Source organism: Chelmon rostratus, chromosome 3 (assembly GCF_017976325.1).
Source record: "Chelmon rostratus isolate fCheRos1 chromosome 3, fCheRos1.pri, whole genome shotgun sequence".
NCBI lineage: Eukaryota > Metazoa > Chordata > Actinopteri > Chaetodontiformes > Chaetodontidae > Chelmon > Chelmon rostratus.
In genome coordinates, this window is record NC_055660.1 from 14,095,454 (window position 1) to 14,117,723 (window position 22,270).

A 22,270-nucleotide genomic window follows, 5' to 3' on the forward strand; every position below is an offset into this window, starting at 1 on the left:
GTCTGCGAGAGAAGGAAAATATGGAACTAATTCTAGTTTGGACAAAGTTCATCCTGCACTATTTGAGCAACATGTCGCAGCCAGAAAACCCTTCACACTGCAATTATGTGCTTTTGTTTAAATAACCTCGTTCACAACTCTAAACCATCACTAACAAAAAATCTGAAAGTGGAAGTCTTATGCCCAGACTGTGGTTGATGTTTACCTAAACTCACAAAGCAGCATCATGCTTGTCTCCTGAGCGGAGCACTCATCAGGACAGGGACCAGGCTCGCTCTCTGTTTGCACTTGAGTCACTATCAGCAGTGACAAACATCAAACTTGTGAACATTCACCTCAAACAAGAGACAATTGTTTTTAGTCCCGAGTCACATGATGGTAAGTTTAACTGTACTGGTGCAGAAAAAGCAGCTCAAATTACCCTACAAGTGATTTAGCTGAATGGGGTCAAAGGTCGCGTTATCACTCTGTCTTGCTCCTTCTGTTTGTTTTCTTTTTAGGTTTTTTTTTTTTCTGGATGCTGAGATGTATTTTTCTCTCTCTTGCTTTGACACTTTATTGTTTTACTGGGCGGGTCAGCAGTACAGACAGGACTTGACTTTGTGGAGGCTGACTCTTTGCCCTCACGACGCGTGTAGAGCTGGAGCTGCAACGATTGTTTGTTTCATTGATAAATCAGACTACTCTGATAATGAATTAATCATTTTGGTCATTTTTCAAGCAAATAATTGACAACAACCTGGTTCCAGCTTCTTGAATTGCAGGATTGGCTGGTTTTCTTATGAAGAGTCTTTGGGATTTTGGACAAAAGAAGCAAATTGACCAATAAATAATTGGTAAGTAATCAATAATGAAAATATCGATTAATCTACCCTATGGTGTGTACGTCTATGCAGTGGCCTGCTCAACATGCTTCTAATAAAGGTTGAAGACAGGGGATTACTTGTTATTGGTTTTACCTGGGAGCGATTGAGAAACTGAGAACAGTATTGGGCGACAACTTCAACGACAGTGATTAGAAATCAGAACAACGATGAGATTCCATGAAAAGAGTTCACCAGCGGTTTGTACAGCAACAAGGACACTGATTCATTATAGACTAGTTGTCAAATTAGTAATACAGTATTGTGCTTCATGTCCATATCATCAATGAAAGCTCAAGTTCTCAAAAGACGCAAAACACATTATTAATCTAGTAGACATACGTATGAAGTCCACAGGAGTAAAAGTCAATTAAATCCCAATAGTAATTCAACATTAGCAGCACATTAGCTAGCTCCAGATAGATCGGTGTGGCTGATCATACATAAGCTAAATCCTTCAAAATCACAACTCACCAATCACAAAACAGCTGCTATAAGAGGCCGTTTGGAGACACCCCCCCCCCACCCCCACCCCCCAACAAGTGATGCCGGCTGTGTCAAAGCCCGATGCAGCACTTCTTTTTGAGTGCAAACAAACATTTCACTTGTGTGCAAGCATTCTGCAAGCCTCACTGCACTCTGTGTAAAGTAAGTCGACTCCGAGGAAGATAAATGTGGAGGAATGGCGACGACGTGCTCCGCCGCAGACCAGGCACTGACACACGACTCGAAAAACGCCTCGAGGCCTGTAGGGATGTTTGGAGAGGGAATGGGGAGAAAAATGATGTTGTGTTTGTGTGGATGGATGGAGTGTGTATGCGCGCACACACACGATAGACTCCCACACAAGCCATGTGAGACCTCATTTGATTTTGCACTGATTGCCTGAATAATTGCCCTTTCTTAAACTCAAAGATGACTTGGCCGGTTTTGAAATATTTCATTTTTCATAAAGTTTGTAGAAACTGAGAGGTTGAAGAGAGCATGAGCATAAAAAATATTTGGAATCGCCGCCAGAATGTTGCCAAATAGTTTTTTAATCCTTGTGGAAACAGTTGGATTTAATTTGAATCTTTGAAGTATTTTTGAACTTTAAATGAGTTTCAGTGGAGCTGAAGCGGTCAAGTGAAAGCCATGCAACGCTCGTTTCAGATTCCTTTTTGAAGATAATATCTGGTGTGTGCGATTTCATGGGAAGATATGATAAGAGTTTTAACAAGTCAGAGAGCATTCTGAGGCTGAGCTGAACGGGACGGCCAAACATGAGCATGTGCAGTTTGGCCGTGTTAATCACGAGCGCAAATCTGTTAAGGGATGGAAATCAGATCGATCTCAACTGATTTTCCTCGCATTAGCTTTGACCACAACCGCTGCATTTCTGTGCATGCACACAGGTATGCAGAAATGCACAGAAATGCAGATGTAGACTTTCCAGTCGTCATGTGCATGTTTTCCCATAGATCAATCTCTGCTCCGCCACAGAAAAAAGCTTCGGTCCCTCTGCAAAATCACTCTGTTTAAAAAATGAAGCTACTTCTTGTGCTTCAAATGTCAGCAAATTCAGTTCATCCTGTATCTTCAAACATTCATTTTCAGCCAAGACATCATTTTAGGTCACAGCTGGGTCTCCAAATTTAAACTTTTGTCAATTTCACTGCATGAAAATTAAGCAAATCTCACACAATGTCCTCTCATTTCAGCTCAGGGCGACATGCATATGCAATAAATTCTGTTTCAGCACATACAGTGAATTTCACAGTCAGCCCGCTTGAGTTCTTGTGGTTTCAACTTAATTTAAACTCTATATATTGTTGCATTGCCTCCTTTGGGGTTTGGTGAGAACATACATTTGCTAAAAACACATTGTGCAAGAGCCAAGTGAGCCACAGAGATGATTTAAACAAAGAACTGGTTGTAATGTTTGCTTCAACTGCGGGGACGTTTCTGAGTGAACTTACAGTTTTTACTTCATGTTCAGTGTTATTTGCTTAGTCAGCTGTCATGTGGGCCCTCCCTGATGTGTTGTTACCCTTTAAAACTCTTTTAATGGAGTGCAGTCTGCGCTCTATCTAAAGAGTCTTATCTGTCCTGGCCAGGTTGTGATTCACTCTAATGAGGCAGAGACAATAATATGAGGGAAGTCCATATAAAACAACAAGTGAAATTAATGGTGCATTTGGTAATCTATCACCTTTCATAATTGGCAGACTATAGCAATTGCCACAAACTTTGTGGGACACCTCACATGTGCACACTCACAAACCTTTCCATCCCGTTGAATAATGGCAGCAGTCAAGCTTTAATGAGCAGGGAGTTTAGTGAAGGCCAGAAGTCTCTGATCTGACCAACACAGATATATTAAGTTCATTTTCTGCTCTGAGGCTGTGAAATTGCTCCATCAATCTTTGCAGCCTTGGTTTGTTTAATACGTCCCATCTGTTCCAATGAGAGCAACAGTCTGGTGTGTTTTGGCCTCGTCAGAGGTGCAGAGCGGCGTTTCTGCAGCTGACTGACCTGCTGACTGCTTGTCTTGGACTTGCATTGGTCTGTCTGTGTTTATGAAGTGTCTTGGTTTAGCTTGCGGCCGTCGCCGTTGCACCGGTAGATTACACATATCAGAGACAAAGAAATAAATACTGTCTCCTCTGTAAAAGTTTAATAAAGAGTCCAACAGGTATCAGAGTACAGCTTTCTGATAGTGGACCCTCAAATTAATAATTTGTACCCTCTGGCTACTTAAAGCGTTCCCTTGAATTGAGACAGGCCTTATTAAACCTAAGTGGCCAATTCATATTGTCTATGTCCTGACAAGTTTCACTGCTTACTTTGCCCTGCATTTACACACCAGCATGCATGCAGCTAGCCGCTTGCTAGCAAAGAGCGCTAAACAGTGTAGCTAGAAATGTAGCATCCTCTGCATTAAAAACAGCCGCCTGAAGACACAGAGTAGAAGCAGCGGAAGCATGTGCTAACTTTATGCTACTCACTTGACAGAAGTCATTCAGTATATTTGAGCGCACCTGAAATTAGTAGCTAGCTTGCGGCTAACTCCTTGCTAAGAGACCAAACTAGCAACAATTACATATCTTTTTCAGTTTGAGGGTGCAAAATTAGCCAAAACTTCGCCCCACCCCCAAGGCTCTGCAGATTCCATCGTTCAACTTGGTTAATATTTACTTTATCATCAACTTTTCTGCATGCGTCTGTGTTTGCTGTCTTTTTTTACTATGCAAACACACATACACATGCACACACAACAAACACTTAGATTACTCACTCCTTTCCCTGGCAGCATGCATTAAAAGCAGCTGCAGCATAACTTCTGATCCGCTTGCCATCTGTTTGAAGTGGCTTTCAGTTCTCATCTGTGAACAAGATGTTCAAATTAAAAATACCACCGTCTCGCCCACAGTTTGCCACGCTTGCTTCACTGGGCAGGGGATGTGTAGAGTGCCAAGTCAAGTGCAAAGAAATGTAGCCTCCTGCTTCAGCTGGGACAGCGCTGATGCACCCTTTTTTTTTTTCACCAGACAAACCTGATTTGTCCCTTTAGGGTCTTTTGCACTTTTTACCCAAATGCCAAGATGCTCAGTATTTGCTGAAGAGCTTCGTCACTCTACAAACGTGCTGTGTGCCAATGATGAGGAAATAACATGTGCCTTCCCGATTCAAAACAGCAGCCCTAAAGTGCTGATACTGAACACTCACATCCGTTTGAAGCTCTTTGTGGACGCTTTTTGCTCGGTATGATGATTCTCAGCTTTCAGCATATTTTAATATTTGAGGTCCTGTTTTACAGCAAAACCAAACAATCTTGCAATGTCACCCACAAACAATAAAACGCGCAGCTTTGCCTTTCTCCACTGCAGCACCAGACAAAGCTGTGTAATTTACAGAAACACTTTCACTTCCACAGTAGTTTTATTTGAATGCTTTGTTTCATATGGATCATTTAGCCAGTCCCTTTAATCTTTTTTCCTTTTCCCCTAATGAGTTTTTCTTAAGTTTTAATGGACAAATGTTATCAGGCTCTAGAAAAATATATTTTGTATGTTAAAATGTGCAACTGGTTACAAATTCCCAACAGACAAGTTAACTGTGCATTTTTTTAACATCACAGATACGAATGCATCCAATACTATGTGTCATAAAGTCTTGATAGTTTATTGTACTGAAGCGCCACCTGCATTAGTAATAATGTCTTCTGCACTCCTTCATCACAGCCGAGCTCAGGACATCTCTGCTTTCGAAACGCCACGAGCCCGACAAGATCTCTGACATTTATCCGAGCCGACTGTTGAAGCCGTGACCTTAACCTGCTGTCATTATGATGAACAAGTTCAGTAACAGTTGAAAATCTTGCACAAGCCCGAACGTGCTGGTTTCATCTGTATGCCTTTTCCGCGGTGGTCCAAGCATCATCAGACGGTCGGCTTTGGGCCAAGTGAAAAAAACACGATGAGCGATAGTGCATGTTCTCCCGTGTGGTGCACGCTCAGTGTGGCAGTTTCTTCTTATTTGGGCAATCTGGATTGTCTGTTTGACTGATTCGGCACTCCGTGTACGTCTCCCTCTCTTTGCCTGTGTTTCTTCTGCTTCGTCAGTTTCTTGTCGAGGTCTGTGGGTTGACTACTCCCCCCTTTGACTCCTGACCTCTTAATCCCCTGCCAGCTGCAGCGAGGCCTCCAACGAGGACAGAGTGTGTGTGTGTGTGCGCGCATGCAGTTGCATGCAGAGTACACTGTAAACTCAGTCATTTCTAGCAGTTTGCTTTAGTTGACATATCTCATCGTGAATGTGTATGCATCTCTGATCGCTTCAGCGGCAGTGACGCTATAAGACTGTCAGTTAAAGAATGGGCTGCAGTGTTACGACATTCTGTAGCAATAAGGGGCTTACAGGCACACAAACAGCAACAACGGCTGTTGCAAATATACTTGAGGCTATTACTTACCAGCACATAAGTGTAATTCCTGTTCACCTGTGCAAAAACACACAACACCTGTGTCCTTCTGACCCGGGGCCAAACAAGTCCGTTTAACCTGGCTGAAGGTGCTGAGGAACAAGCATGGTGCCACATGTGCAGTCAAGGCTGTGATTCAGCTGACGTAACGCCGAGTTCTGTTGATATACTTGAACTGTAGCGCGACTCCTTTTGGGCCACTGGGTTCAATTAGCCGTCCTGCTTCATCAAGCAGTGAATGCAACACTCCGCAATCTATAATTTGGTTTAAATTCATCCTCTGACATAGAAACAGAGGAATCCTCAAATTAAAGACGGGCATGCCTGTGGTGATGCTCTCAGCAGCCTCAGTTTCCTGGGCAACCAACTGGAGTCTTTAATTTCAGTAATCTCATCCACCTTTATGCCCCGCTCATCCAAATAGTACCAGACTGTAATTAAGAACTCAAGTTACTCCTGTCACAGTAGTCAATGAGTTGTCTAAATCTAATACAATAAACCTGAGATGCTGCAAAAACCAAAGACATCTAACCAGAGCTTCAACCAAGCAATCAGCGCACAGCTCAGTCCAAACGTCCAGAGACAAGAAAAAGAAATATAAAGCAAGAGTCGTTGGTACAAATACGTGTTTAGAATAAACGGTGTGAACTTTTTTCTTAGCGACCGAGCTGAGTCAGTAACTCTTTGTTGAACAAAATGCTCCGGAGAGGTGCTAAAAGGCTCAATGCACAGAAAACAGAGAGTATTGTGGAGAAATGATTGGCTCTAGCATGATCCCAGCTTGCTAGAAATGGTAGCAGTTAGCAGTAATCGCGTACTTGGACGTGGATGAATGTGTTGTGCCACTTCCTGGTGTGACTGGGCCTTTGTAAAGGTAAATGTGGCAATTTATCATAGCACAGACATATAACAATTGTCTGACATGCTAAGAGTCTCCTGCTGTGTTTGTACCACATGTCTCTGTATAAATTCCTCACACACTCCTCACATACACCTAATACTTCTCCTCAAAGTGAGTTCATTCTGATGCATTTTGTGTTCATTACACTCTTTTATTCAGCTCACTGCTAAACCAATCATATATCTTTCTATAATACACTTGAACTATATGTTCTCATGATATTCAGACTGATTGATTTCCACGTCAAAAGACATCTAGACGTCTAGGTCCATATAGTATGTTGGACTAAATTTGTTTTAATGACTAGATTTCTGGTCCTAAATGCATGTTAAATGCACTTACATGTAACCTAGATGTCTAAAAAAAATAACTTTTCAAACAAATTTAGCTCAGTTTTAAGATGCAGAATTGTACTTATTCTGATTAATTAGCATCTTAAACAATTATCTTGCTGGTGGCTTTTGGTTAATCTGCATTAACATCAATACAAAAGTACATTTTAAAGACTTAAAAGACAATCACAGGCCTGTTGCTGCACAGACGACGCAGGGTTCACATGTCAAGTGTACATCTAAACATGATACTGCGTGTGCACCTGAATGCACACACACACACAAGCACAAAACACATTCCCCTTAATTTACACCCGAGGCTACTGCAGCTCAGCAGTCTTTCACACACCCTGACACATGCGACGTGCTACACACGAGCGTGGACATGAGCGTACGCCTCCATTGTAACCAACACGGCCGGTTAGCGGCTGTTTGTCAGGCGGCTTCTCTCTTCACCTGTTGTGCCTTCAAGCGGTTCAGGACATCACTGATCCAGACCTCCACCCTTTGAAGAGCTTTGTGAGGGCCTGCAGTCCCCAGGCCACTGTCTGCTTCCAGATTGTGTGTGTGTCTATACAAGCACACTGCCCTCAGGGTGAAAAAAAAAAGAGAGGAGGGCTCAGAAAAAGGAGGTTGTAAGGTGGGGTTCCCCTAATCTACCACACCACCCCCCAAACAAGCTCACACTCACACCCACCCTCGCCCTCAGGTACGGCTGCTGTTGGGGGACGAGGGCGGAGGGACGTGCTATCATAAAGACTTCAGACAGATTAGGTGTCGAGTCAGAATATAAAAGCCTTTTGTAAATACAGTCCCTGCTTCTCCAGGTTCACACATAGCAAGAAAAACACAGTTTAATTTGTTAAATTAATTTATCTTTGGATTATGAATTCTCTAGATTTGTCTTTATTCAGCAACAAATTTCAGATCTTAGACCCAAAAAATGTGTGCATCGTTTTAAAACTATCGGAAGAAAAAGTGTCTGAATTATAGTAGAATATATAGAATAATTATATTAGTATGCTGAAGTTTGGGTATGTCTTCTTCCTTAAACTAGGCATGGGCACTACATCGAATTAATTTATTAATTTGTTATTTTAAATGTCTGTTTTTGGCCGGCGATGACGGCTGGCTGCGTTAGCTCACTTGCTAGCTGACTCTGGTTATCTTGAAGTGAAGTGGGCAGACAGCAAAATGGCTGCCCCCCCCCGGGTATGAGCTCTCAATTTCAGTTTGTTTGTGACACATCAAGACCAAACAATGTGCAGCTTCTACTTCCCTGTAGCCGGGTAGCTAACGTTAGCTAGCCAGCTGCCTGCAGACATCAGGCCGATGTCAAGAGGCAAAAATGGAGGAGAATTACTTTGCTGACTTTTCTGCAGTGATTGTACTTAAATTTATTACTAAACTGGATTTCTGCTGAGTTGAAGCGTCTGATAATGAGTATGCATGACAGTGTTATGAAAGGGCAATCACGCTCATAATCTCAGCCTGGTATTTCTGCATTGGGTAATCTGACCACAGACCTCCTGTTGGAGGCATCTCTCTGTCCCGGTGCCTCCTGGTACCGCAGAGGAATGTTACGAGGAGTCTATATGTGTCACGCTCTTTACCTTCCTACTGAACCACCGTGTTTATACAACACACTGTGAGGATGAGGGGGGAAGGTACTTAGAGACACGCTTCATGGGTTAGTAAAGGAGTAGTAACCCCTAAACCCTCCCTGGGGCTGGAGGGGTGGAGGTGCGGGGTCGAGTTCTCGGAAAGTAGAGGTTCCCCTCTGGTGAGCATGTTCAGCCTCAGCTGGTTGTAAGGCTTGAGTCTAGAATTCCTCTGGTGTCAAGGAACCTTGTAAAGATGTAACGTGAGTCTTTTTATGTTGCTGGAAACAGAAACCAAAGGTAGCAATATCTCAGCAATAACTGCCATCATTCAAATACTAGTACATGTTAAAGATGCTTTAGGCAAGATGTTTTTACAGCCAGTGAAGCTGCAACAGAGAGGAGCAAAACCTCAAATACATTTAAATTCATCCGTTCAAATCAGTAGAGCGTGCTCTATAACTCACACCTCTACTGCTAAAGTCGAATCTTAATAATCAATCAGTTAGTCTGTCTTTGGGATTTGGACTGTCGGCCACACTAAACAAGCAAATCAAACACGCCACAGTGGGGTGTTTTTTCACTTATCAAGAGATAAAAAAAGAAGAAGAAAGTGAAGAGTTGCAACTTTCAACAAGGTTAGCTGGTACTGGGTAATTTGGAAAAATGCATTTTTTAAACGCTAGAGCGAAAATGGAGCAACGGGGGGAACAAACCATCGTCAGCCTCCATTATGAAAACAGCTTGTTACTGTAAATGGTTTCAACGTGGCCGCGGAGGTCCAGGTAGGCCTGTGCACGAGGAGGAAATCAGCCCCGAGCAGCATAATGGCTGAACCGAGCCAAATGATTTATCAGCAGTCAGAGGCTTGATGCTGGACGTCTGCTCCATCTGCGTGGTCCCCGCTTCCTTAAACGCTCCCAAATGAGCCGACAAGCAGCTCGGCCCACCCGGCCGATACATCTGCGCCACAGCGAGAGGACGGAGGGATCGAGACGTCTTCCGCTGATTTCTATGTGCAACTTGACTTTGTGCTCAAAAATGAAACGATGGAAACAGCAGAAAACAGCAGTCTACCACTTTATCACCCTAAAAAATAACAATTTCTTTTTGTTTAAAACCGCATGCGACTTTATTTAATTATCGCCTCTTTCATAAGGTTTTGTTAGTATAAAAATGAAACAGTTCCATCGAAAATCAGTGCCCAATCTCGCAGCTTGCTTTGCTATCTTCTACACTATCATTCTTGATTCTACCACCAGGTGGCGCCAAAGCAAGACATTTTTAAACCTTCTAAACAAAGTAGCTTTAAATAATGTCCTGCTTCTGCATCTTGTTCTTGTCCAATTCCTGCTAGATGCAGCATCGACACTTTACTGCCCACTGCTACGTTCCTCTCCTTTTCCAGAAAGCTCCCAGAAAACAAAACAGTAACAAAAATCCAATTAATGCTGTATAACATGTAGGTTTAGCAGCGCTCCTTTGGATTACATGATGTTAACGCATCCTTGTGACACCAATCGCGAAAACATCTGATGGAAACACTGACATTTGCTGTGTCTTTAGCCAAGTATTTGGCAACTTGCCAAAAATTTGAGCAGCATACGGAAGGAAACACATTTAGAAAGACATCACCCAGTGTCATTAGGAATTACATTCATACTGACAGGATGAAATTGGGCTAACAGCAGAAAACCAAGATGGAAAACAGAGTGAACAGGAACCAGAAAAAGAGAGCAGGAGGCTTGGAGGCTGGAGAAGAGCCTGTCTGCAGCGGTGAAAACGTCCCATCTGCACACGTCAAACACAGTGGATGTGGAGAACAGGAATGGAATGATGGTGACGACATCAGAAAGCCATCAGTGCTTTAAAAGCAGTGAAAGTTTATAACAGAAACATGTTTCAGGAAGCAGGAATTCAGTCACAAGAGTCAGAAAATAAGAACAGCCTGTTGTGTCATTGACTTTATTTCCTTGTAAAATCTAAACCCAACCAGCGGTACAGTGACCGAAGCCTGACCTGAAGGGTGTGTTTGTGTGTGTGTGTGTGTGTGTGTGTGTGAGAGAGAGAGAGACATCAGAGCACCACAGGGTACACTTAAACCCCACTAAGAGGAGGGGCTTTAAGTTGGTGTGGCTGATAACTGAAATCTCATCCACTCACACACTCTCTCTCTCACACACACACACACACACACACACACACGCACAATACAATACAATCTGCGACTCCATCCTCTTCACCTTGTACCTCTTAACTTCCTTCATGGGGTTATTAACTCCCTGATTGGGGAGCTTTCCTTCTGGTCTGCCTCTATTTAGTTGTCATGGTGGCATGACCCAAACACTTATTAGCTGACCTTTGGGATTAGTCCAAGCTGGAAATGGGGGGAGGCGGGGTTAAGACTTCACCTTGAGGTTCGCTGCAGCATCTCACAAAAACCTTAATTAAATTGCTGAGACACCACGTCAGGAATGTTTGCTTTGCTCTCGCTCTCTCCCGTACGTACTCCGGCACATCCCTCTTCCTCCACCTTTCTTTGCTTTTCCCATACTCCACGCTGGGTTTGCTTTTCTGCCCTGCTCACCAGACACTTTTTAATTTGGAGCACTGCTATTGTACCCAAACTCCTTACGGAGCCCGCAGACAGTGAAGGCAGCAAGCTGCAGGGTAGGGTAAAGACAACAGCTCATGGTCGGCATATCACCGTCTAGATTTAGATTTCACTGCACAGCCATGCACTACAAGACATACTGCTCATGTGCTACCAATGTATACAGGATGTGCAGGTTTACATGAAGTATGGACATGAGCAAAGATCACTTATTAAAACACTGCATGTGCACAATTCACCACTGTCCTTAACAAAAAAAGTTCATAAACAAGGACTTCTCATACATATGCAAATATCACAAAGAGCAGCAAATTATTTTCCTAACAAGTTCTTTTGGTAGTGATTAATCTCTATTCATCTCTCTATTTTCCAGATTAATCAATGAATATTTCATTGTTTAAAATGACAGAAAACTGTGATAAATGCAACCTCCCAGAAGCCAAATCCATGGCATTTCATTATTAATGAGATTAACTGATTATCAAAATGTCATTTAATATTATTCTTATGGGAAATAAGACCAAAAGCCTAAGATATCCAATTTACAACATCAGAAAAAAAAAAGATTTCTGCTTGAAAAATCAATTATCAAAAGTTTCCCAGTGATTTTGTCATTTAGCTAATCAACTAATTGACTGTGCACACTGCATAAAGCGACCGTACATATGTGCACACAGAACGGCACTTGCAGAGGAAACACTACACCTTAAAGTAACCACATTAAACCCACAGACAGCCTGTATGTCCCAAAGGGAGTATCTTGATTTGCCTCTGAGGATCAGCAGCCAATCACGCAGATTAAAGGCTGCCATCTGAGGTGAAAGCAAACAGCCAGAGACAAACCATGCAGGGTTCAGATAACGACCTCTAATCCGATACATTCGACACAAACACGGTCTGAGGCAACGACAACGATAAGAGCTAATCCTGTTTCCACGTCTCTCTGCAGGAAACACTCCTCTCAGTGTCTCTCCTGTCCGAGCGTCCCCCCCTCTGAGCGCGTCTGGCCGGCTGATCCTGACCCGAGATAGTGCCCCGTGCGCCGGGAGAGGAATGCGAGGATCCGCCGGCCACAAGGGAGGCTTTCACATGTGAAGCAGGCACGATCAGAAACTGTGGCTGGATCGATTATCACGGCCTCTCAGAGCGTCAGAGTTTACAGAACAAGCGATTCTCTCTGTAGTTGGAATCGATAACACCGCATCCGAAAGACCTCAAACACGCGGAGGGGTTTCTCTCATTTCAAATGCAGCAAAAGCGCATAAATGTCATCTGAGGAACATGCAGAGTAATCGATCTGTCCAGTCATTCGCATTGTGCACAAAAAGGCACTTCAGCCTTCCTTGGCGAGTTTAAAAATCCCAGTGAAGGTCAGTGTGAGAGAAAGGCGCAGGAGAAGCTTACCTTGGTAAAGTAATCCACAGTCCGCGGGAATGCGCTCGAGCAGTTTCTTCCCAAACTTTTTATCCACTTTGCGCGTCAGCGTGTCTCCGCGCGGAGCCCCGAACCGTCCGAAAGCCTCTCCCGGTAACGCGGCGGAGCTCAGTCCTCACAGAGATCCTCCCGAAAGGTGCCTCGATGCAGTGCGCTCGCTCCGCTGTCTGTGGAGAGCCGGGTCCGCCAGCCTTCAGGGGCGCACAGACTGCTCAACAATAGCGCTCATTGAAGCGAGAGGAGGCGAGCGCTTAAACAAGCCGGGGGGGTAGTGGGAGGTACCGTGCGAGGCCGGAGCGAGTGGCCGTGCGCGTCCTCGAAGCGGGCTGCACCTGCAAAACAAATCTACTGCAGGAGAGATGGTTCGTCCTGCACCTCGGAGAGCTGTGGAAAAACACACGACTGTGATTACACACAGACAAATGCAGTTTTAAGTTATGTTAGGCCGACTTACTTTCAGACTTTAATTAACTTTGCCATCTTCTCATCTCCCTAAATCAGTTATGTGTAAATTGTGTAGCTGTACAGTTGTGTATGATGTATGCTAAAGCTTTGTTGTGAAGTGGTACAGGGGTTCAGTGTTGTGTTCAAGGACACTTGAGGAGTGATCACACGTGAATTTTGGGGTAGTTTATTAAAGCTATGGAGTTAATCTCCTTAAAACTGCATGCAGTGATTTTTTTGGTCACTTGGGGGCAGTGTTACAAACTGTAAACACAACACTGATGTATTATCACCTTATCAAATTGGTACGGTGTATTTTTTAGAATATTAGCAACATCAGCATTAATTGCTAATTAACTGCAAGAAATGACCTTATAACACAAGGGTTTATGGATATAAGGAGACGCATGTTGGGGTCTGACAGCCAGCAGTTCCATTACACAAAACCTGAGCTGATGAAAATGAAGCTTCATTTTTCTTCATTCCTAAGCAACAGAAGCACCAAAGATGGCTAATTACAAGAAATAACATGGTCATGTATCCTGTTTAGCTAAAGGAAAGTATGGAGAAGCAATTCAGTTCCCTAACTAATCTATGCTTCATCATTTGTTTACAAGCTCTATTTGCTACTAAATCTGTTGACAAGACAGCAATCTAGCAATAACTCATTCTTCTTATTTCTTATCACTTCAGTGTCTTTATAAAGTAGTGAAAAGTCACAGGTTCAATCCCCCTAAAGAGTCAGTGTTTCCTGTTGCAGTGAGCATGACACCAAACCTGCTGACTCATTGTTGGTTATTCCAAAATTACTCATGTGTATGTGTATAACGGTTTTAACTTACAAGCCAAACACAATCGACAACATTCTTGATAAAACTCGGAATGTGTCATGCAAAAAACAGCCATGCCAACTTTGACATGACAGTTCACCCACCCGTTGCATTTCTTTTTATTTACAGTTCAGTCTCCAAGTTTGCGTTTCCATTTTAAGCCTGTGTATTTATACACAGTCTTGGGAAAGTTGCTGCAGGTGCACCACTAACCAAATGCTTCCGATCATCACCTAAGCTGTAAACGAGCTGTGGACGGAGACACTAAATTCAACTGTGGTGACTGTGCTGAAACCTGAAACCCTGATCATTTTCACCAGCGCTCAGCCTGGCAAAATGTGTTTAACAGCATCACTGACAGTGAAGGCTTATCCACTGGTGACACACACAGACAAACACTCACACACAGCCATGTTTCCATCAATTTAGTGGACATTACATTGACTGACATAATTTCCTGGAGACTACTTGTCGAAACCCGGACCTTAACCCAAGTCTTCACAATCTAACTGTGTGAACGCATTAATTGTGTACAACATAAGTAATACATGTCCACACACACACGCACACAACTAGACAGACATTAATAATCCACTAATAGAGCAAAAACAAGATGCACGCATGTGAATATACATTTAAATACATGCATAGTACATACAGTATGTGCAGTTACATTACCCAATACACACACACACACAACAAGACAGACATTACTAATCCACTAAAAGAGCAAAAACAAGACAAGCACATGTAAATATGTGGTATTTAAAAACATACACAGTACACACACACACACACACACACACACACACAAACACTGCGAGACATCTGAGAGTCTAAAATGAGATGGTCAGTCAGACAAGTCAGAACATGCATGAGCAGCGTCCAGATGAAATCCTGTTTCCATCTACGTGACTCACACACAATACAAACACGAAGGAGTGGGCTCACAGCTGACCAGAGCTGATGTGAGGGATTTTGCAGAAAATGCTTTAAATAAAACCGTCTACAAGAACAGTTTTAGCGAAACATAAACAGGACCTGAAGCCAGAGGAACCGAGCCAGTTCTTTTTCTGCACATTTTATCTGGACTGGAGCATTATGAGGAATCAAATCAGCAAACTTTTTTAACAATATGATCACATTAGTATGTTTGGCACATTTAAATAGATGCAACAGCTTGTCTTTGGGCTGATAAGTTATGTTTACGGTATGTTTTTATGAGGAAGTGCTTCTGAACTGAAGCTGTTACACAGTCTGATGTTTTTTTAAATAATAGCAGATGTAAGCAGCGATCTGATTGGTCCAACATGAATTCCAAACACAATGTAATTTCACGTTGAACTTTAATGATTGCTCATGGTACAAAGTGCTCACTATGAAATAAACAACATGTGCATTGGCCAGTAAAGGGTGGAAAAAGTAGGAATTATTGCAGGACTTTTATTTGAACATTGATTTCTCCTTCTTCTCCTTTTCTTCTTCTTCTGCATTTTGTGTTGTCTGTACATGTTGTTGGACATACAGTACTTTTGCCTGATTTACTGACTTACCTTTTTGTGCTTTGTCTGTGGGCACACTGAATGCAATAACAAAATCAGGGACTGCACCTTTAAGAGAATCAGGCTCAGTAATGTTTGATGATTTAACCACCATTCTTCATCTACTGTATATGGCCAGTTTCATTGGCCCCGGCTCCCCGAACGAGGCCAGCTGGGCCGTGGGGTCATTAAAGAGCTGCTTTGTGTTAGGTGTGTTTGTGTGCCCGCGTGTGTGTGAGTGTTTGCGCAAGTGTGTTCGCAAGGTTGAGAAAGAGGAACAGATTTCGACGGGAGTGCGAGAAAACAAACAGAGCGACCTGGATCCTCCACACTCGTGTTTGACCTGCTGCTTTACAACGACACACTAAAGTGGGATTTTCTCAAGGGAAGAAATCTATACACCAGACTGACGTTGGCCACTGAGTATACATTAATCAAACCAAACCCTACACAAAAGTCAAATAGAGAGTAAAGACATTTTTAGAGCATTAAGCTGAAATCAGTGTTGGCTTTTAGACATGCAAGAGGTTTTACTCCGGAGACGCCAATAGCATCAGCCAGTCCACCAACCACACTGACATATCTTAACTACTATTGCATTGCCATGAACTCCCCAGAGGATCAGTCCTCTAACTTTTCCTCTAACATCACCATCAGGTCAAAATTTCTCCTGTTCTTTGGTTTATGAGAAAATTACGATACTCTGTGCACTGTGTGTTTTGTGCTAAAGCTGATTATGAGATGTCGGCATGCTAACACTCAGTTATTCTGTAAAATGGTGAACGTGGTGAACATCATCACTTCTTAACATTAGCATGTTAGCACTGTCGTTGCTGTCCCTAAGTACAGCCTCACAGAGCCACTAGCATGGCTGCGGACTCAAAAAAAAAATGAGAGCAAAATCCAAATTTTCATGCAAAGCTCACAAGAGCTGATCGCTCCAATATTTCTTCTCAGAAACTTTCAGAAAATAGTTTGTGCATTTTTAAATGGCATTAAATGTAGTAGATTTAGGAATTCATCAAATTTGTTTCTGGAGCATAATGATAGCTCCAGCCCAGGAAAGACACTGAAATCATGTTCAAGGCTAATATTTCCAAGACTTTGGACTAAGGATGAGTTACTCGGATACCCTGGACTGAGTTTTGAAGTAACCCTAATGATGTCATCCGGGTAGTCTTGAGTTACACAAAAGATTAAAATATTTGACAGAAAAACTAGAGTTTGACAGGTAAGCATATTTACCAAATAAAAATCCACTCTGAGATTTTAGATGGTGAAATTTTGTGAGTGGGTGAGGTTATACTGTTTTTTTCCCATTTCCATCCATAAAGGATCCAGAATTCTTAAGTCTTGCAGGACTTAACCATCAATTCCAGACGTACAACACTTCCATGCCAAAACTAATTGTTCAGTACAAAGTGGTGTGTGAAGGACTGAGGCTCCTGCAGCGTGAGCAGCAGAGGAGGGCTGCAGTCGGGTACGAAGTGGGAGTGTTTCAGTCTGAGTGTTTATGTGATTCACACAGCCGGGACTGGGGAAGGCTTGACCCTTCACAGACCTCCCCAACACAGCGGAAATGACTTCTGTCATAGTAAGACCCTTGCTTTTCTCCTCCAGTCCCTCCCAAACTCCTCAACTTGTTGCTTTACCAGAATGTTAATAAGATAAAAAGGTATAAAGCAGAAGGAGTGTTAGCCGCTTTGTGTGCTTTTACACTAAAGAGTGAAGGCTCATATTTGTTTACGCTCTGTGTTTGCATGCATGCACTTGTCTGCTGCACATAGCTGCGTATGCATCGTGTTTTACAGCATTTCAAACACTGGCAGAGTTGCTTTAACGAGGGCTGGTGCAGACTGTGTCTCAGGGAGAAACTGCTGCGGCGGAGAGGAAAACATGAAATAACACAAAGGAATTCAAGCCTGGAGTTACTCTCCCCAGGGGAGGCAGTCAGACTCGCTGTTTGGTCCTGAGCCAGGGACACTAAAGGAAGACGAGAACAGCGTCCAGGTCTTTTTTTATTTCCGTTTCTCTGTCTTTTAGCTGCTCTTTGTGTCTGCCTCTCTCTGCCCAAAGGGAAATTCCAGACAATGGATCTTATTATAATGACACAGTCTCTTTCTTTGTCCTCTTTAATGCACTGTTTTTGCTTTCTCCATATCTCTATGTCATCTGTCCTCGGTGTGTGTGTGTGTGTGTGTGTGTGTGTGTGTGTGTGTGTGTGTGTGTGTGTGTGTGTGTGTGTGTGTGTGAGTGTGTGGTGCGCGTGTGGGTGTGTGAGTGGGTGGGTGGGTGGTGGTGGTACTTCTCTCAGACTCTGATATATTAATAGAACTTTTCTCCCATGATGATGAAGTTGCCACCTGTACCCTGTCACAACCACACACACATAAGCACACACATACATAACTATGCAGGAGCACACACACCAGGCCAGAGAGTGTAGAGACAGGGTGGTAATGTGGGTGTGTGTGTGCAGTAGGGAGTGGGCGTGCGAAGACATTTTCATTCCCAGGTCGTCAAATACTGACAGTGTTAAAGAGTATTTCCAACACATCCTCATACCTAAAGGATTGAATAGGTCAATGGCTAATCACTCCCAAAACAACATGTATCACTGTTAGCGAACACACAGAAACCCTTGAAAACAAGTGTTCCTTCGACCTCCACAGGGTGAACAGACTTCACCTTGGCTACAGAAGAACTGCCATGCAGCCTTTGGGGATTCTGTGCAATGCTCATGGGCACTTCAGTGGGGCAGATGCATGATGATGTGGAGGCCTGGACCCTTAAGTTTAAGGAAAGAGTTCCAGAGCCCCTCTCCTGATCTCTGAGTGAGAGGGGAGTGATGCTATGGGAGAAGAAAGGGGAGAGGAGGAGCAGGAAAGAAGGCAGAGGGAGGATGACAGCGGTAAGAACAGAGGGAAAGGGAGAGAGGAAGTTAGGGAAAGACAGAGAGAAAGTGAAAGCAGAGAAGGTGAGATTTAATGATGGTCTGAGTGGGAAGAGGGGAGGAGGGAAAAACAACAGGGGAGAGGGGGTGACAGAGGGAGGAGGGAGCCATGGGAACCCGTGTTCGGCCCATGCTCCAGCCTCTGCAGCCTCGTCAGGGTTGTTGTTTTGTTTTCACATGGCCTTCAACCTCGCTGTGTGGACCACAAACAGATGTTAATGACGTTTCTCACAGCAGTTTCTGCACAGAGTCATCAGCGCTGCTAATGAGCTGTGGTGAGACGTTTTGTGAGGATGGACGCCATCGCCGAAGCAACAAAAGCTGTGACAAAACTGCATCGGCGGAACACGCTGGAGTTAGAAAAACAGGCAGAAATAATGCTGTAAAGACAGTAGAGGGAGTGTTTTTAATTAATAGCTGCATGAATCTATGTTTTTTTAATATTAGTATAATAATAATAAACTTTATTTAAAAAATAGATATCTGGAAGGACAAATCGATCCATCAAGTGTCTTAGTCAGGTGTCAAGTCACCACAAGGAGCTGCAGTAGCTTTGATGCTCCTCAGTGTGTTTGCTTCGTCTGGACAGCACAGAGTTTGGTGCATGTGAGAAACAGCCCGTCAGTGCCTTGAACGTTGTAAAGCTAAGATCCAGACTTCAAAATAAAAGTGCAGCACATGTAGCCACATTTACAGCCTTGTGTTCAGGGCTAGCAACAGAGCCTTTTTGCACATGGCTGCCGTAGCTGTGCCGCGGCTGAGCACGTTGGGGTGGACACTGTGGCTGAAGAAAGCAGCGTGGTTAGAGAAAGCTATGACGTGGCACATTCTACATGACGTTAGACGAGGCGAACCTTCCCACGGTTGCAAAGTGCATAAAATCATAGAAACACAGTCCGCGATGAATCAGGTTCTACACTGGAGGCACTGTGAAAAACAAACATAAATCCACCTTTGCTACCTCTGCTGCTGCTGCGGCTGCTGTCACTCCCTCTGCTACCAATATGATCCCTCATCATTCTGCTGTGATTACTACATCAAGACTATAAATACAAATATTGTCTGTACTGGTACTAGAGTTCCTACTGGCTTCCTGCAGCATTTAGAACTTATTTTAAGGCCCTCCTCCTAGCTAGCACTAAGCTACATTGCTAACTCCCTTGTTCACTATTTGCCTTCAGGAGCACTTTGATCAACTGCTGCTGGTTTATTGCAGGTTTGCAGCAACAGCAACAATATTTCAATGCTGCAACAGCTCCTGCAACTACTTCATAATGACACGAAAATAATTCAGCACCAATTAAGATTACAGGAGTATGTATGTGTGTTAATCGCTATGATGAACTCAAAGCACATTCAGGCCTTGGTACTTTAGCATTTTTAGCATCTATAGCGGAGCAGCCTCGACAGCTGTGTTTGTTTGGAGAAAGGATGTTGAAGCTGGAGGAAGAGGCCGTGTGCGCCGTCGTGTCCGCCTGTTTGGCTCTGTGTATATACAACATACATCGACTTGTGACATCTTTGTGTGTGTTTTTGTTTGCGTCTGCGTGTGCGCGTCAAGGGAGTGGAGCACAGCATGAGGCCTCCAGCAGCCAGGGCCGCTGGTGGTTCTCACAGCCCACGGAGTGACTCTCCGACAGGGATCGTGAGAACCTGAGTGGCAGGGGTCCTTGTGGTTCGGAGGAATTTGACAAAATGTAAAGAGAAGAAAAACAGCAGTGCTCATAGATGTCAGACACAAAACGTAGTGAGAGGAAGACATTTAATGAGGCTGCTCAGGGGACTGTTTCTGCATCAAGGAGGGCTGAAAAGAGCCCACACTGCAACAACCCTGTTACACCTACAGATGTCTTCTGACTGCTTCCTGTTCATTGCCAGTGGAGCAACAGAAGCATGCCAGTGTAGTCAGGAAAATGTCCCCTGTGACCGTTGTTATATATCATAGTATTAAATTGTCGTGCATGAATGTAAAAACAGGATTTTACTGTTGTAGTTGTCTGAGGTGGACCTAAATTTTGCCTGCAGCTAATAATTATTATCTTTGATTGTCTATCTGCTGATTATTCTCTCCATTAATCGATTGTTTGGTTGTAAAAATTGTGAAAATAGTGGGAAATGGCGTCACAATTAGAGCCCAAAGTGACACCTTCATTGTGTTTTGTTTGTTTTGTCCAACCAACAGTCTAAGAATTACATTAATAAGAAAAAAAAGCAGGAAATTGTCACATTCGTCAAGCTGGAACCATGAAATAGTTTGTTTGTTTAATTTATAACAAAATATCATGTTTAATAAGCTCTTCATATGTTTTGCGTGCAAACATATTAATTTGTAAAGTCACTAAAGCTGTCAAATAATTGTGAAAAGTACAACAATTCCCTCTGAAATGTGTAGAAAATACTCACATTAAGTACAAGTACCTCAAGCATTTTAATCACAGATGCTAAAGTTTTAAAGATCAACTCTTTCCAGTAAATTAATACATTCTTCAGTGAAGTCTCGTTGCTCTCAGTCCGTCCCGTCTGCTGTGCAAGTTCATCAAACTGTTTCCCAACGGGAACCAGTGTTTAACCCAGAACTGAAAACAGCAGGACGCCTCTATTGCCCACACCTGTCTTCCGTCTCTCATCTCGCTGCTCCTTGCTCATCAGATGACACCATCTCCTCTCCCTCGCTCTCCTTCTGTCCTTCATCTCAAAGTGCAGCTTCCCTCGTGTCACCGCGGGCCTGTGTGATTATTTACGGGCTGGTGAATGGAGAGAGATAGTATGAGACCCAGAGCTTGACCTCGACCCTTCCACTGTCTGCCATCCCTAAATCACCACCGAGTCTGGCTTACTTTCACATTAATGGCTTGTTCGTGTGTGTGTGTGAGAGAGAGAGAGAGTGAGACAGAGAGCTGCTAGAAGCTATGGACACGTGTTACCTAAATCTGATGTTTTTTGACTACAGATGTGCACTAAACTAGACAATAATAAAATCAAATGGTTTTATTTCTGATTCATTTCTGATTCAACAGTGATCTCCTGTTGTTGTTAATGTCCGCTGAGTGTGAGAAAATTGTTTCAGTGGATTTCAACCTTGTGTTGTGGAATCCAGGGTTCTGCTGGTTTTACAGCCCTTTAACAGCTCATCTCACATATTGGCAAACATTTAAACGGACAGAAGAGCTCCGAAAAACAACCATTTTATTGGCCAAATAAACCCCAACAGGCTTTGTATTTAATGGCATTAAGCGGTGTTAGACAGTCACCAAATCTGGCTCTTTAGCTCCTAAATGCTCCACTATGTTAGCCACATTAGCTCATCGCTAGCTTTGTCTACAGCTTGGTGCTCCACAAGCAGGCTTCTGTATAAGGCTACTGAATAAATATTCAGTGTCTGGCTACACTTTCAAAATAAAGCCGGTGACAGACGCAGTTTGGTTATCTTCAAGAGCCAAAACTACTTGTTAGGTTTAGGAAAAGACTTCCTGGAGTCAATTAAAGATGACCATTACTTTCACACGGGTATTGAACGCTGGTCTCCTCCACCCATACCAGCCAACTCCCTATGTGGACTTTCTCACTCTCTATGCTACGTTTGGGCTTTAGTCCACATAGAAACCTGCTGTCTGTTGGGCTCTGGTGTCGTTGAAGACCCCTGCTCCAGGCTTCAGGGTACATAAATTTGAGATGGTGTGTGTGTGTGTGTGTGTGTATGTGTGTGTGTGTGTGCCTGTGGCCAAAACAAGACCAGCTGAGTTTTGTGACCCTGCCATGCTCTCTGTTTTGTCAGGGTGACACAGAGGACAGCC

General features: G+C 43.4%; 1 protein-coding gene across 1 annotated transcript in view; it reads right to left on the minus strand.

Moving 5' to 3' along the window:
• LOC121604806 (vasorin-like) overlaps positions 1-12,910 on the minus strand; it is a 32,554-nt gene extending 19,644 nt beyond the window's left edge. Inside the window, exon 1 of the mRNA XM_041934415.1 lies at positions 12,679-12,910. The gene's annotated coding sequence lies outside the window, so the exon portion shown is untranslated. The remainder of the gene's footprint in view (positions 1-12,678) is intronic.
• Positions 12,911-22,270: the final 9,360 nt, after the last annotated feature.